The sequence below is a fragment of the Nomascus leucogenys genome, chromosome 18, assembly GCF_006542625.1.
Source record: "Nomascus leucogenys isolate Asia chromosome 18, Asia_NLE_v1, whole genome shotgun sequence".
Taxonomy (NCBI): domain Eukaryota; kingdom Metazoa; phylum Chordata; class Mammalia; order Primates; family Hylobatidae; genus Nomascus; species Nomascus leucogenys.
Window position 1 is genome coordinate 46,588,126 of NC_044398.1, and position 17,912 is coordinate 46,606,037.

The following is a 17,912-nucleotide window of genomic DNA, read 5'->3' on the forward strand; positions in this document are numbered from 1 at the left end:
GCTGACTTTCACAGAATGCTTCAAAACTCTTTAGAAATAAGTATGTCATCTCTTAATATTTTACACTTTTATGAATATGCTCAAAGAGCATCCTACTGGCATATGTGCCCCCACAACACTATTTTTTAATTAAATACATAACATTATTTTAAACTAATTTAAAAACATACATCTGATGGTCAGCAGTCAGTCCTTCAATGTATCTAATGACAGGTGGGACAAACAGCATGTAAAATTCAGTTAACTTTCTGTTATTGGTGTTAATGTAGACCAATGCTACCTTGAAAAAGGTAAGAATAACCGAAAATAAGCTTTTGTTAAATCTGCATATTTGAATTCCACTCCTGCTTGCTCCTTCCGTTGTTTAGATGGATGGTGAATTATGGGTGAAAGGGCTAAATGACCAGAAGTCACGTGAGAAATGAGATCTAAGGATCCCAAACCACCAAGAACTGCTGTAAATACACATTCTCATCAAGTAAGTTGACTATAAATACAGATCCTTCCATCATCTCTTTGACACCACTCTGGAGATCAGAATACTCAGATCTTTTTCCATTACTGGAATTAGAAAATTATATTCTCAACAGTAACATATTAAAATAAAGTTTGTAAACACAAATATCCCTCAACATTGAGCAAGACTGTATAAACCTGTTCAAACCCAAAATTCTTACCCTATCCCTCCTCAGAGCCAATCTTCCTCTGCTCTTCTCCAATATCCATACACTAAAATTATGTTCATTCAGTTACCCTGCCTCCAAAGACTCAGGGTCAACTCTGAATCCTCCCTCTCTCTGCACCTTCAGGCACAAAATTATATTGCTGGTTCACTCATTCTTTCAACAATGATTTCATACCTACTCAGTGCCAGGTAGGCAGGGAATACGAAAACCTTTAAAAGCTTTCCTCTGACTGACAGTGTCAGCACGTTCAAAACCGTCTCGGGGAGGATGTGGGGCGGGGTGACAGCACCAGACTTGCTTCTACAACTCCCTTTCCAATCCAATACCCCACTACACAGAACCAACACAGCTGATCTCACTGATTCAGTCTTTTCCCATTCCCATCTAGTTCCCACATCTCCAGCATATTAATCTTCGGGGTCACTTTGATCAGGCGAGCCTACTACCCCAAAATCTGGTACCCCCGCCTCTGCCCGGCCGCCCCACCGTCTGGGAAGAGAGGAGCACCTCTGCCCGGCCCCCCAACCGTCTGGGAAGTGAGGAGCGCCTCTGCCCGGCCCCACAACCGTCTGGGAAGTTAGGAGCGCCTCTGCCTGGCCACCCCACCGTCTGAGAAGAGAGGAGCGCTTCTGCCCAGCCCCGCAACCGTCTGGGAAGAGAGCAGCGCCTCTGCCCGGCCCCCCAACCGTCTTGGAAGTGAGGAGCGCCTCTTCCCAGCTGCCGCCCCTTCGGGGAAGTGAGGAGCACCTCTGCAGGCCACCCCACCATCTGGGAAGTGAGGAGCGCCTCTGCCCGGCCCCCTGCCAACTGTATAGGGAGTGAAGAGCGCCTCTGCCTGGCCACAGCCCCGTCTGGGAAGTGAGGAGCACCTCTGGCTGCTGTGCAACCCTCCAAGTGTGAAGTGACACCCTTGTGTGTGATCCTTCTGCCCTCTCCAAAGTTTGCGTTTTTGACATTAAAGTTTACTTTTTAATTAAAAGTTTTCAATTGGGGAATTAAAAAAAAAATCTGGTACCCCCAGCTTGGTATTCAGGTCCCTACACGACATAGACCTCTTAGGCTGCAAGTGGCCCAAGCCTCGTCTGGACTATCCTCCCTGTCTTTGAGTAAATTCATTTGCCAAGACCCAAATAAATCCTGTACTTTTTCACCTAGAGGACTTTCCTACTGCCTTCCCCACTGCCAGAAATGTTCTATTTGCAAGAACCACCCAACCAAAAGACCTAGTACTCAATCTCTCTCTCCATGAAACTGTCCCAGATCACCCAGGCCAAAAGTCACCTCTTCCACCTTGCACATCTTATTGCACACTCTTTTTTATTTGATTTTAGCAGCTACTTCTGTACAACATAGTATGTATCACATGCTGCCTTAAATGATAATGTACATACAACAGGCTGAGTCTCCCTTATCCAAAATGCTTGGTACCAGAAGTGTTTTGGATTTCAAATTTTTTTGGATTTTGGAAGATTTGCTCACACGCTTGGGGATGGGGCCCCAGTTTAAACATGAAATTCATTTATGTTTCACATTCACCTTATACACATAACCTGAAGGTAATTTTATACATTAGTTTAATTATTTTGTGCATGAAACAAATGTGTGTACAGTGAACCATCAGAAAGCAAAAGTGTCAGGTGTGCAATTTTCCACTTGTGGCATCATGTTGCCATTCAAAAGGTTTCAGATTTTGGGTGCTGGGGTGTGTGTGTATTGGGGGGGCAAACATTTTTGAAAGGTTTCAGATTTTGGAGCATTTCTGATTTCAGATTTTCAGATCAGGGATGCTCAGCCCCATACTTCTCATTTTCACAATTATAATTTAGCGCTCCACAAATCAGAGGCCATGTCTTATGTATCTTTGTAATATCTACATAATGTAATATGGTTCTCAGTAGATGCTTAATATTTTCTTAGAGAATTAGTGAAGACAGTGAGCAGAATGCTGATTCTCAGACCCATATTAAGTTAATCACATACACCTGAAAAATAACATTCAGTTCCTGCCTACTCAGTAAGTATCAAAAGTTTCATTCCTTTGTCTCATAAAGTTGACTTTTAGAAATAAGGAAATGCCCCCACAGACATGCAAACAAAATACTATGTATGAGTTTTTTTAAAAATTAAAAGAAAAAACCTAAAGAACCAAAATCTAAATCTAAGCACTCAATTAATGCTAGTATAATTAGTACTGTCATGATTAAATAAATTGTGGAATTGATGTACCTTGTATTACCTGTGGTAATTAATAATCACGTTTTAGAAGATTGTTTAGAGGCAACACTTTTATAATAAGACAAAAAAATTATAAAGTCATATTTACAGCATGGTCCCAATTATGAAAGAAATATACATCCACAGGTATATATGTAAACACAGATAACATATCTGAGAGAAAATGAAACAGTAAGTAAGTGGATGAATAAATACATGCATTATGGGCCAGGTGCGGTGGCTCATGCCTATAATCCCAGCACTTTCGGAGGCCGAGGCGGGGGGATCACAAGGTCAGGAGTTCGAGACCAGCCTGGCCAACATGACGAAACCCTGTGTCTACTAAAAATACAAAAATTAGCTGGGCGTGGTGTCAGGAGTCTGTAATCTCAGCTACTCAGGAGGCTGAGGCAGGAGAATCATTTAAACCCAGGAGGCAGAGGCTGCAGTGAGCTGAGATCGCGCCATTGCACTCCAGCCTGGGCGACAGGGTGAGACTCCATCTCAAAACAAAACAAAACAAAACAACCTGCATTTTGGTAAATCCCCACCATAGAAACTTGATTAATGTGTCTGACCCAGGGACATATTAATATATTATCAAATTTTCTTTAAGTTATACATTGTATATAATCATATACAGATATACCATTAGAGTATTAATGTTCATATTAATATTAAAATAGTATTGTAAAATTTGAAAAACAAGCATTGCTCTGTGTGGTAGGATTATGGGTAATTTTTTCTACGTACTTTTTTAAATTTTCTACAATCAAGGAGGGAAATAATAAATACTACTTTTAAAAAATAAAATTTAGGCAGAGCACAGTGACTCACACCTGTAATCCCAGCACTTTGGGAGGCCAAGGCAGAAGGACTGCTGGAGCCCAGGAGCTCAAGACCAACCTGAGCAGCATGGCAAGACCCCATAGCTACAAAAAAAAAAATCAGCTGGGCATGGTGGTGCATGCCTGTGGTCCCAGTTACTCAGGAGTCTGAGACAGGAGGATCACTTGAGCCCAGGAGATTGAGGCTGCAATAAGCCACAGTCGCACCACTACACTCCAGCTTGGGTGACAGAGTGAGACTGGATCTCAAAAAAAAAAAAAAAAAAAGAAAAAAAAAGAAAAGAAAGAAAAAAAAGAAATTTAATTTTAAAATTCCAGTCATCCCTTTGGCCTCATAAGGCCCATATAATATGGTGATACAGCTATTAACATTAAGTAACAATGCAAATTCACCAAAAACTAAGATTTCAGTCCTTCCAGCAATTCCACTTCTGAGTACATACCCAAAAGAATTGAAAGTAAGAACTCAAACAAATGTTTCAATACTCGTGTTCCTAGTGGCATTATTGATAATCACCAAAAGGCAGAAGCAACCCAACTGTCCAACAACAGATGAATGGGTAAACAAAATGTGATATACCCATACAATAAAACATTATTCGGCCTGAAAAAGGAAGGAAATTTTCATACATGCAACAACATGGATAAATCTTGAGGACATTACATTAAGTGAAATAAGCCAGTCCTAAGTAGGCAAATATTGTATGGATCCACTTATATGAGGTCCAAATTTGGGCACCAAAAGAATGGTGGTCACCAGGATCTGGGGGGACGAGGAAACGAGGACTTGGGGTTTTTTAATAACTTAGCACGGAGTCTCAGTTTGGGAAGAAGTTCTGGAGATGGATGGTGGTAATGGTTGCACAGCAATGTGAATGTGCCTAATGCCACTAAGCTGTACACTTAGAAATGGCTAAAATTGGTGTGGTGGATCACAACTGTAATCCCAGCACTTTGGAAGGCCAAGGCAGGCAGATCGCTTCAGCTCAAAAGTTTAAGATCAGCCTGGGCAGCATACCAAAACCCCGCCTCCACACACACAAAAAAATAATAATAATAATAAATAAGAGCAAAAATGGTAAATTTGATGTGTATATTATACCACAAATTTGTTTTTAAACAAATAAACAAAAAACACAACCATCTACAAACAATGAGGCAGTATCTGCCGCAGTCCAGTGGCTCTACATATACACAGGGAGAGCCTGAACCAGGATTCTCAAACCAATGCCAGCCATGTTTACATGTCAGATATAAAGAGGAGGCAGACAGAAAACAGGCCCCAGGAACAGCCTGATTCCACACAACAGCATCTGTCGACAGAGGGGACAGGACAGCAGGAGGCAAAACAGCTGGGGAGTAACATTGAGAGGCGATGTGATTATCTGTTATATGGAGACATCAGTCACACTACAAGTCCAAAGCAGTACAGAGGAACAGCTCTGCCACAAATCCCTGACAGCCCACACTTACCTAATAAGCCACGTAGGCAAGGCCTGAAGCACAGATGCTTTGTCTGTCTTGGAAGAACACCTTATGACCCTCTGGGAACACAAGAGAGAGGGATGCTATGTCAGTGCCCACTCACCTCCCTACTTCCCTGGTAGCTGACGGGAGACAGGTCCTCATTGCCTCCTGCGTTCTGGTGATGCATGGGGCTTTCTAGGTGTGCCTCCACCTGGCCTCAAATAAGGGTCCAGAACATAAACCCACTTAGCTGCCATCTGGATCTAGCTCCTCAGCAGCCGGAATCCTGTGACTCACGGTCATCAGCCGTGAGTTTCAGTGTCACCCTTCTTGGTGTGCTAGACAAGAACTACAGGAAGCTGGTATCTTTGCCTTCTTCTTCTTTTCTCTGTCTCTATAAGTAATTAACCACCTAAATCTACAAGTGGCTTGTTGTATCTACAGGTCAGGACTTTTCGGCCCTTGACTTGTCTCAAGTGTGAGCTTGACAAGAAGTGGTCATAAATGGCACCGAGTTTTCAAGACTCACTACTGCTACAAATTAAATGGTAATCTTTACCCATGAGCAGGATAAAGAAGACTGCTAGTTGTGAAAATTAACCTTTTCAACTTCATTTGTTCCTATATGCAATACAGTCTTGTCTTTCTCCACTGAATCCCGCCATCCTTGAAAGCAGATACATACTCTCTTCTACTCTCTTGTGTGATTCTCTCCAGCTCCAGGTAGAACGCTTTATGCACTGGCAGTATTCAATAAATATTGTGGACCACCTCACACAATGCTATTCTGTCCCTGAGCTACAGACAGACAAGCTGCTCCTCTTAGATTTCACAGAAACAGCAAGAAAAATCACGTGAGTTTAAAAAAAAAATAAGACTTGCTTAAGGTCACATTTTTAGGTATCATGAATGAGTACAGATGTTATGGTGATGTTCTGTAAAGGGAAGTATTACATCCATATTTCTTGCGGGGGGGCAAAAAAAGCAAAAAAGTACTTTCTCCAAACCAAGAGAAAAATGATTTCTAAAAAGCAAATGTCCTGCCAGAAATTAAGGAAGCACTGAAGGAATGATAAGGACATAGCAAAAGAACACAGCTTGAAAAGAAATCAGTTTGAAGAGGCTCCCACCAGTCAAAGTTTGGACAGCTTAAGCAACAAAAAAAAATAATAGATTAAAACTCAATGAAATAACAATCCATGACCCATACTGATCAATATATAAATGATGAGAAGGGAGAGCTTTTCCTTACAAGAGAATGCCTGCTAATAGATAGAGAAGGACCTAAGAAACCGTCAATGGATACTAAAACTTGTGACTGAAAGTTTGATAAGAAATCAAATATTTACAAAGTCTAAATCTCCCCACAAATTACTTATTAATTACAAAGGGAAAAGCAGCAACAGTACACTGAAGAAACCTAGAATATGCCACAGCTTCACAAAGTGATCAAAGTTAGCATCCCCAATGCTGGAATAAACAGACATGTGCCTTCTGACACGAGGCACTGCTTCTACCAAATATGCATAATCTGAATCTAATCCAGAGGAAACACCAAAGTCAAATTGAGGGATATTTTACAAACTGACCAGTGCTCTTTAAAAATGCCAAGGTCTAGAAACACACACACAAAAAATGTTTGCTATGTGTTAAATGAATGCAGCACTTCTATTCATTCGAGTATTTCCTGAGAACTACTGTATGCTAAGTACTGTGTTAGGTGATGGAGGCATCGTGGTGGGCAAGACATGTCCCTGTACTCACGGTGTTTCTATTCTGGGCGTGGGGGAAACACAAGCAACAGGCAAATAAGATAATTTCAGACTGTGGTAAACATCTCATAAAGGTAAAGTGACTGAGCGTGATGGGGCTGGGGCTGGGGCTGGGGCTGGGGCTGGGGCAGGGGCAGGGGCAGGGGCTGCTCTCTCTGGATTATGTTCTTAGGAAAAAACCTGAAGAGGTGATGCGGGATGCCCAGAAGCCAGCCAGGTGATGAGCTTTGGGAAGAGCATGCAGGGCCGAAGGAAGAACATCTGTACAGACCCTGAGACAGACAAAGTTGGAAGCTTGAAAAACACTGGGAGGCCCTTGTGCATGGAGTCACAATGAGAAAGGAGGTTTACATGGCAGGCAGGGGACAGAAACCAATGACTCTGAGCCACGGGGAGGAGTATGTATTTACTCTAACCACAAAAGAAGCCACTCAGGGATTGTGAGCAGGGCAGTGGCATGATCAACTCCACATCTGTTAAGGAGAGAGAGAGAAGATTACAAGAAAGAATAGTTTTAACAGAATGGATCACAGTAAACCATAAGAAGCAGCTAGAAAAACTTGTTGCATCTTCCCAGCAATCGCTGCAACTACAAAGCCCAGTCTTTTTTCCCTATTAGGTTCTCACTGTAAATAGCAGCATTATTGCCAAACCTAAACCCATAATAGCAGAGTATGAGTAAAACATGAAGAGGTTAAGGAGTGGGCGCAGATTTTTCTGAAGGAGCACCACCCAGCCAACCGTGCTAGGCTCTGTGGACCCACCCCATGTGAACCACGCTTCCCGTTGCCACATCCACCTCCTCAAACATGCGCTACAACACCAGCTACCCCCACGCAGAGTCACAGAGAATTGGGGGCGAGGAACAGAGCTGTTTACCATGTGGTAATTCCCAAAACCACTACACGAGTCTCAACTTTCAAAATCGGATTTTGACCAACAAAGCAATATCTTAAGGTGTACAAGCATAAGTGTTTACCATACACTAACATGCTTTAATTGCTGCTACTGCTGAACTGCTCAGATCCAGCTCCAAGAACAAAAATGAAAACTACCTAACTATGCAACTGGTAGACTGTCTTTAGGTTTTACAGGATTCTTCTGACTTATCTATAAAGCAAAAAGAAAAACACCTCCAGAAAAGGCTTTTGATTTCTATCTTTGAAATACAAGCTTTCTTGCAGCTAAGCCAAAGTGTGCATCATTTTAAAGTGCCATGGAAGTGAACAAGCATGCAAAAATGAAAATAAAAACCTTTTCTGCATCTTTGTCATCTATTGAAATCAATTGAAGCCAAAAGCAAAACCCTATCAACACACTAAATGGGCAGTTTTAGAACAAAAAATGGTAATTTCATTTCAAGTTATATAAGCTGCTAAAAAAAAAAAAATCTAAGATAGGAAAGCTGACAGATGTTCATGGCATAAGAACATTTTAAAAAGGGGATAAACCTGGAACTTGTAAGGGGCAACTAAAGAGACAGAGAGAGAAATAGTACTTACGATAATCAGTAAGTTTTCCAGGTTAATACTAGTCTCAGAGACATTTTTTAAATAATTAATATAGAAAACCTTGCTTTTCCACTAACGTTCCCCCCCCCTTTTTTTTTTTTTTTTTTTTTTTTTGAGACAGTGTCTTGCTCTGTTGCCCAGGCTGGAGTGCAATGGCGCAATATTGGCTCACTGCAACCTCTGCCTAAGGGGTTCAAGCGATTCTCCTGTCTCAGCCTCCCGAGTAGCTGGGACTACAGGCATGTGCTACCACACCCAGCAAATTTTCATATTTTTAGTAGAGATAGGGTTTCACAATGTTGTCCAGGCTGGTCTTGAACTCCTGATCTCAGGTGATCTACCCGCCTCTGTCTCCCAAAGTGCTGAGACTACAAGGCAGGAGCCACTGCACCCGCCAGGTTCCTCTTTTTAAAAGTGTTTCCTAACTTAGCCTTAACTTTACTTTTACCCAAATTAATTCATTTTAGCTCTACTATGCTTGGGAATCCCTGAGGAAAAAAATCAAATATGGATTTTAAAAACATATATTTGAGAAAATTATTTCCAAATGCTCTTCTCTGAAATCTGCTGTCTCAACCATTCACTAAACCCCTCCAACTTCATCCCCTTTATCCGTCCCCGACAACACACAAGAGAGTAAGACTCCTGCAGTCATGTCCGTACCCCCAACCTAAACCTTGACCCTGCTCACTGGACAACTTTCATAGCGGGAGCCATCCCACTAGTGGGGCAAAGGAAACTCAATCCTCTCTCCTGGGACACAAATTCTTCCCATTAGTTTTTTATGGTCCTAGAACCACTAGAGTGGCCATTTTCCACCATGTGTAGACAAAGAAAAACAGCTATTTTATAAAGAATAAAGATTAAAGAAAAATAAATTCGAGACAGGTGAAACATAAGACTGACTCAGAAAGATAGGAGAATTTACTATTAAGATACTGAAGGAGAAAGCTGCCTCAGTTCCTGCAGACTGTCCACCTTCCAAGTCCAGTTCCTCATGAGACTTAGTTATGCTCCTCACCTTTGGTCTCCATGAAAAATCCTCAGTTCCCATAGTTATTGTCTCTCCCACTCCCCATCTGTTTTGCGGAAGTCAGTTTTAGTGGACTTCTGTTAAACACAATCAACAGAATCTTAGTCCATGTTTGTCATGGGCAGCATCCAAGATGGGCCCCAATGTATCTCCTGGTATTCACACTCTTGTATTAATATAATACTGTCCCCTCAACTTAATGACTTGATTCTATCAAATAGCAGTGACGGAATGTCGCTTCTAAGCTCAGGTTATAAAGACTATGGCTTCCAGCCACAGGTGCAGTGGCTCATGCCTGTAATCCCAGCACTTTGGGAGGCCAAAGCAGACAGATCACTTGAGGTCAGGAGTTTGAGACCAGCCTGGCCAACATGTGAAACCCCGTCTCTACCAAAAATACAAAAATTAGCCAGGCGTGGTGGAGGGCGCCTGTAATCCCAGCTACTCAAGAGGCTGAGGCAGGAAAATCTCTTCAACCCAGGAGACAGAGGTTGCAGTGAGCAGAGATCCCGCCAATACACTTCAGCCTGGGCGACAGAGTGAGACGTCATTTCAAAAAAAAAAAAAAAAGACTATGTATGGCTTCCATCTTGTGGGTCTCTCTTGCTCTCTCTCAGATCACTTGGTCCAGGGGAAGCCAGCTGCCCTATGGAGAGGCCAATGTGGCAGGAAACTGATGTATCCAGCCAACAGCCAGTGAGCACCTGATGCCTGCATTGGCCAAGTAAGTGAGCCTGGAGGCAGTTCCCCTAGTTGAGCCATGAGATGACTACAGCCCCACCTGACAGCTCAGCTGTAATCCCAGGAGACACCCTGAGCCAGAAGCTCTCAGCTAAGCTGGGAGTCCTGACTCACAAAAACTGAGAGATAGTAAATGTTGTTGTTTTAAGTTACTAAATGTTGGGGTAATTTCTTGTACAGCTTTTCAACTAATACAATTCCCTAAAACATAATTCTTACTTAGACTAACATCACATTAAAAAAGAAAAACATTAAGATAGGTCAATTTCTTCCTGAGAAAATTTTACCTTGCTATAAGAACTGGTTTAAAAGAGGTACGGTGTGTTTCAGTGAAAGGATCTGACCCCAATATCAGAAGACTTGCTCTCAGACTGAGAACTGCTGTGAACCAGCTGTGGGGAGCCGAGGAGCACCTCCTCTTGGCAGCTCAGCTGTCCTGTCTGTAACATGAGGATCTCTACAGTATGAGGTCCTTGATGCTCTGAACAGCCTGTGATTCTACGAAGGCTATCTTCTCACACTCAACAAAAATAGCTTATTCCTTTTACAGTTCTAAAGACGTCTATTCTGTCTTCCACATTAAAACTGAGTGATCATTCTCCAGAATCTAGAGTATATAAAAATATACAAGAAACTCCAGTACACATCCATCATTGTGAAATCTCTTTTCCAACAAACATCCTCTTAATGAGCACGATTTATTAAATGTTTGGGGACTAAGCTACGAACAAGTTCAACTAAATTACCTACTGACTTCAAAAGGAACATATACCCACCACATGTGGTGGCTCATGACTGTAATCCCAGCACTTTGGGAGGCTGAGGCAGGAGGATCACTTGAGCCCAGGAGTTCCAGACCAGCCTAAGCAACATGCCAAGACCCTGTATGTACAAATAATTTAAAAACTTGGCCAGGCATGGTGGTGCACCCTTGTGGTCCCAGCTACTCGGCAGGCTAAAGCAGAAGGACTGCTTGAGACTGGGAGGTCAAGGCTGCAGTGAGCCTTAATCTCGCCACTGCACTCCAGTCCAGGTGACAGAGTGAGACCCTATCTCAAAAAAGAAAGAAAGAAAGAAAAAAGGAACATATGCCCAGTCCAGCCTGGATCTTTCAGAAGCAAATTACCCTGTGCCTGCCTTGGCCTTAACCGGTGTCTGCCTCACCGCCCCACCCCCTTCACCACTCTTGCCCCTCACTAATCAGGCAGCACTTATTTGCTAATTTTCCCTGACCACATCTTCTGCCATCCAGGGGACTCTGGTCTCCCTTCTTCCCCTACACACCGTATTGCAATCCCTTATTTGCATCTGTCTCACCTAATAGATCATTATGTCCTTAAGCGCAAGGTCCAAATAATGTTGACCTTTGTATTCCCAGCATCCAGCAGGGAGGCTGGAACGCAGAACTTGGACTGACCAATGGTTGTTGACCTACTGAAGAACTGAACCTCAAACTCCCACAGGGGACATCAAATTCTCACACTTCTAGAAAATGGCCCTCTGCTCAGGCTACCATATTTGTGGAACACCTACAATGGCTGTGGCTCTAAGCCTAGTCACCCCAGGCACTGGTAATTCTCTCAGCCAACTACTTGCCTAGTTAATTCTGTTTTCTCTCCAACATCTTCTCTGTGGATGAAGAGAACACATTCTACAAACACTTCGCGGGGATGCAGCCACTTGCTACAAATGTTGGCTTAACAAGAAAGGAAAGGAACTCCACTAACTTCTCAGCTTGTTTAGTTCCTTGGAGTACTAGCATTGTGTTTACATAACCTCTATCTATAGCAAGAATGTCAAACTGAAGAACTGACACCACTCTTGAACTCTGAAAAAAATTTTAAATACAGCTTTGCAATCAGTTTTTCAGCCACGGTCACCCCATACAGTGACCCCACCAACAGCGTTAACACTTCAATGGAATAAAATAAGTGAACTGAAGGCGAAAACAGCATATGCCAAACATCTTAAAATACTTGAAAACTAGGTACATCACTTACACACTCAGAAGCAAACAAAACAATGTGGCTAACTTAACTTGGAGCTCAGTGACTGCTCCTACCAAAAGATGCCTAATCCAACCACCGAACTGTATAATAAATGGCTCTTTAGATTATTAGGCTGAAGGCATTCAGGAGGAGCACTGGTCTTTGCAAAGAGAATGTGATTTCAGGCTTATTATACTCTCCCTACATATACACTACCCTAATAATTAGCTAGTTACCCTTTTACCAAAAGAGGTCCTGTAAGGGTATCTCATAAGAAGTAGCGCTGTTCATCCTGTTCCAATGGTATTATATACTTAAAATAAAAATTCTTAAAATATTCTGTAAGCATAATTGTCCTTGTTTCAGAAATATATCCGTTTCCCACAAACTAAGCACCCACTATGTAAGTAGTATAAAACACATTTTGCCATATTTTTATTTTGTGCAAACAAACTTTCTAGATTAGCTGCATCTGAAAAACAGCTGATAGAACTAAAGAACATATTTAACTTGGGTTAGGCTGGACCTTCCCTGAGAGACCTCCTATTTCAGGAAATCAGGCATATACTGAGCTTGTTTAAACTTCAGAATAACTCTAAAAACAGTACTTAAAGTCACTTTGAAGAACCACAGAATACCAAAAGAATACAGAGAAAGTAATCAAGGTTTGGCAGCTTCGCCTAAATTGACCTGAAGAGTTCATCTTCCACATCACTTCCAGATGTGTCATATAAACAGAAGAGGTTCATTCTCACAACTCCAAATAATCTTCCTGATTGGTTGTGCACACACTGACATAAGTCCCGATAATCACGTGCAGGGGCCTTTTTAATTCCGTGGTAATGGCCTAGGCAGTCCCCCTTGAGCTCTGTAACAGCAGTGTTGAAAAGCACCTCTTTAATGAATAGCTACTCTCTTATAACGATAACTTTCCTAATAAAAGTTGTGTGCTATATGGACAGAGCAGGAGTTGACTAAATGTTTTCAAACCTCAGACTTTTGGAAGACACCTTCAATTTCAAGAATCACTTCCATTTGTATATTTATAAACACACTTTCTTCTAAGGAACTGACATTTTTGGTTCAAATATACTTAGAGACAATGTTTGTCAGGAATACTGTGTCACGACATTCTTTGGAGCTTCCTTCACCTAGGCAAGCTGAAAATCAAAACTCGAATTTCTAAATCTCTATTTCAAGAAACTCATGCTGCCATTTCCTCAATCCAGCAGTAGTGCACTTGACTTATGGAAGTGACTCTTGAGATCAAATAATTTAAATGATCTCATCACTATTTTTCCTCGACAGTACAACAGAGACGCAACAAAACAAGGGTTTTTCTCCCCTTCAAAGTTTTCCACTAAGGATGTCCTTGAATGCCAGACCCCTGAATCAAATGCCTGTTCAGTTCACCACCTGCCTCGGGAGATCAGGTCATCATGCTGCAGCTGAGATTTCAAACAGTCCACAAAGATACAAAACCAATTCAGCACCTGAACCAAGCCAAAGCTACACACTGTCAGAAAATGTAGTCAGATTAGAACTTTACAGACTCTTAATTGTCATTCCATTTACATATCCTCATCAGAATAGACTCTCGAAAAAAAAAAGTCCACTGTGAGTACTCTTAAAATATGAAACACACACATACAGAAGTAGCTAATGTGAAAAATGAGTAAGAAACAAAACTGCTGGATAAAAGAAGAAAAATTTACTGCTCTTTCAATAAAAAAGGAAGGAAAAAAAGCAAAAGGAATAAGGGCAAAAAATTACGTGAATTATGAATCTGAGTTGAGGAAATTACACAACTTCCAAGTGCACACAGAAAGCAACCTCACCACCCATTGTCAGAAAGGTGGCCAATGTCTTTCCTGTCAACACTACCATTAGGAACACCATCTTAGAACCTAATGTTAGTTCTAAGGAGTTAAAGGGAACAACGCAGCCCTTTGCAAAGCTGGAGGAGGCGGCATAGGGCTCATCACATCAAAATCTGATGCTAATGGCAACCCTGGAGCTGTGCAACCCCTGCAACCCCTGAGGCCATGATGTGTGCAAGTGACAGATACGAAGAAAGCAGAACCATTGCAAATTGCTCTACTAAATTTCTTTCACCTGGAATCCTAGAGCCTGTAAGGCATTGATTTTCAGGCAGAGTAGAGGAGTTGCCCTCTCAGGGGAGATTTCATTTGGCCACATCTGGAAACATTTTTTTGTTGTTGTTATGGAGGGTGCTGTTGCTGCTGCTGGCATGGCATCTGGTGGACAGAGGTGGGAGGCCGCTCAACATCCTGCAATGGACAGGGCAGCGCCCCCTAATGTCAACAGTGCTGGGAGGGAGAAACCCTGCTATAGCTTCCTTATCAATTCCTGCTTTAAAGTGTCCTTGAATTTCGCACCAAGAATTGAGATTTAGCAAATACACGTTCACATGTGAATATGACTAATCAAGAAAGAAACCCATTTATGAAAATGAGCTTAGGGAACAGAACACTAAGAAGTGTATCGTCAACTTGTACACTGTCCTTCTCTGGTTGGCATCAATATTGTAGCTTAACATCATGTTTCAAACCATGTTAAAGCCAGACACAGAGGGCAGGGAAATGCACTCGTTTGAGGCCTTGACTGTCAACCTGCTGCTTCCAAAGTGAAGACACAGATGTAGTCTGAGGTTGTGGGGGAGTGGGTAGCAAGGAGAGGCTCTGCTGTGTCCATGAGGCAGCTGGCTGTCTCCTAGCAGACTGCTCACGCATCTACACCATCCATTCTCTGACTCACCTGCTGAGCTCTCCTTCCAGAGGTACCCTTCACTCTTACCTCTACAGCCATCCCCCAGTGTCCGAGGGGGACTGGTTCCAGGACCCCTGCAGATACCAAAACCCAAGCACGCTCAAGTCCCACAGTCCACCCTGTGGAACCCGCTGATACACAAAAAGGTGGCCCTCTATTTTACATCCCGAGAACACTGCATTTTCAACCTGGTTTGGTTGGAAAAAATTCACATGGAAGTGTACCCGCACAGTTCAAGTTAGTGTTGTTTAAGGGTCACTGGATTCCTGTCACAATGCTGCCTTACAAAATATCCTGGATACAAGAGTAAGGTTCATTTTCAAAAAAAAAAAAAAAAAAAAAAAAAACCCAACTTAGATTTCAACAACTGTTTCTCTCAGAATATTAGTTCCATGAAAGAAGGAAATTGTGTCCAGATTCAGACCATCCCTGACTGAGAATCACTGCCATGCTAGCTGTCCAGCTCGAGCCATTCTCCAGGGCACAGCACAGAGGCACCCAAACATCGCCAAGAATGAAAGCACCCGACCTACTTCTGGCTGCCTGCTGCTGACCTCTCAAGGCCCTACCAGGCTTTCAGAGCCCTGCTATCTTGCAATGGGGTCCTCCCTGACTCATCCCACCCTGGATGGCAGCTCCTGCTCATATCCTCTGCTCACATCTTACACTTCCAACACCCAGAGGCTGCAGGCAGCTTCGTACTGTGAGTGACGAAGTCGTATTCTCCTGCTTCAGAAGAGAACTCAACCAACAGCCAAGTGTGCCTGCAGAGCACACACGGTGCTTAAGATATGTGCCCTAACGGAACCAACAATCTTTCTCAGAAGCCAGTGGTTCGCAAAGCAGCCCTCAGATGGACCCCTCCGTGGTTATGCCTGGCATCGTCCTTTCTGAACAGCAAGGTTGCTAGGCTTCCTCCAGACTCCCTACCACCAAATAAGAGAAATGGCAAACCAGACATCAGACTTACAGAAAACTGGGAGTCGAATATTTGCTAACATTAGAGTGAATGAACAACTTGTAACTCTTCAATAACATCAGCTTTGGCTTTCAGAATATAGAAGACAATCTCTAATGCTATATAAACTGCTTATCATCACTTTGCAAGCAAAAGAGCAACAAGCACTACAAGGTAAAATAATGGTTCACAGCTTGAGGGAAAAAAGGCTGTGGAAAAATAAGATTATCCCTAAACTGACAAAAGTTAACACTCACTGTAAATGAAAGGAATCCTTGATACATGGGTGCGTCTGAAATTTTTGAAACTGGATTAAACACAGCACCATGACTTCTTTCTCCTCCGGGACTTTGACAGGATACACAGACGAGGAGCTATAAAACCCGGACTTTTAAACTACTACACAAATTCTACAAACCTATTGTAAGAACCAGAAATAATTTAAAGGATTATCATTGCACTAACTGGAATAAATGTATCCAATAAAATCCTGAAAGTCAATTAAAACCCTAAGATCACGTAATCACTAATAGACAATTCTAAATTTGGAGTGAAATCTTTTCTTGAGAAGCGAAAAACAGACCTCATCCTACCCACCCATATACTAATTCCTCTGATTCATGTTAAATCTGCAGTGTGAGACAAGGAGCTTACCAAATATAAACAAAATATCCTTAATAACTGCTCTTTTTCCTTATTGACCACCAAGAACAGAAGCATCCACCCAAAATAAAGAACTTGCTTATAAAATGTTGTAAGCACTGCACTCACAGTTTTGAAACATATAGCTATATTACATAGAACTCCCATGCAGAGTATTTCCTAGTCAGCCTTCACAGTCAGGTCTATAATCAGAGGCATCCAAAATAGAAGTGACTTGCATTTCACCACCCAACTGGGATTTCTGCAAAGCTCACAAAGCAAACTGGCACGGATGTGATTGTAGTTGCTAACAATTCTCTTTACTGTGCCCAGCTGTATTTCTCTCAGTACCAGGAGCCAGCTGACATGTCTAAGCTGCTCACACATCTCTGCTGAGCAAACCACTCAAATACACCATACCCAATGAAGCCCCATTATACATCCCCAGTACGGGATAATGCGTCTGAAGCCCCACTACACATCCCCAGTAGGGGATAATGTGTCTGCATTGAAGTAATTTTTAATGCAAGTAGTATAACCATGGGAGACTAGACTCAGACCAGAGTTGTTACCATGGCCCAAAACATTTTAGAATTTCTTTTATGAAACTGCCTCTCAGATCAGTTTTAAAACGATACTAAAAAACAAAACAAAACAGTAACAAAAAAGTTTCCTTACAAACTAATGGGGCCACACATGGTGGCTCACACCTATAATCCCAGCACTTTGGAAGGCCGAGGCGGGCAGATGGCTTGAGCCCAGGAGTTCGAGACCAGCCCAGGCAACATGGCAAAACCCTGTCTCTACAAAAAATACAAAAATTAGCCGGGCATGGTGGCACATGCCTATAGTCCCAGCTACTCAGGAGGCTGAGGTAGGAGGATCACTTAAGCCCGGGAGGCAGAGGTTTGCAGTAAGCTCACACGCCACTGCACTCCAGCCTGGGCGACAGAACAAAACCCGTCTCAAGAAAACAATAAAACCTAATGTATAGAATGTCCATCCTCTGACAAAGGTGGAAAAAAAAGAGATTTACAGGTTTTCCACTTATCTATCTGAAAAGCAACCTTCCTGGCAAGGCAACAAAGTAGCAGTCTGGAGTTGGCCAACCCCTGAAATGACCTCTTCTGCCAGAGTCATCAAGAGACTTTACAGGCAAAATCTTGCTGATGTGGAGGATCCACCAATCTGAGTTGCCAGGCTGACATGCTCAATTTTAGCTTTAGCACACCCTTCTCTCCAAGCTGGCAGATAGAAAAAGT

At 42.4% G+C, this 17,912-nt stretch overlaps 1 protein-coding gene across 2 annotated transcripts in view; it reads right to left on the reverse strand.

Moving 5' to 3' along the window:
* CCNY (cyclin Y) overlaps positions 1-17,912 on the reverse strand; it is a 231,046-nt gene that overhangs the window by 203,246 nt on the left and 9,888 nt on the right. Inside the window, exon 1 of one of the 2 annotated variants that reach the window (XM_030798703.1) lies at positions 5,222-5,289. The exons of the other annotated variant lie outside the window; for it this stretch is intronic. The gene's annotated coding sequence lies outside the window, so the exon portion shown is untranslated. Of the gene's footprint in view, positions 1-5,221; positions 5,290-17,912 lie in introns of those variants that run through there. 2 annotated transcript variants of the gene reach the window in all.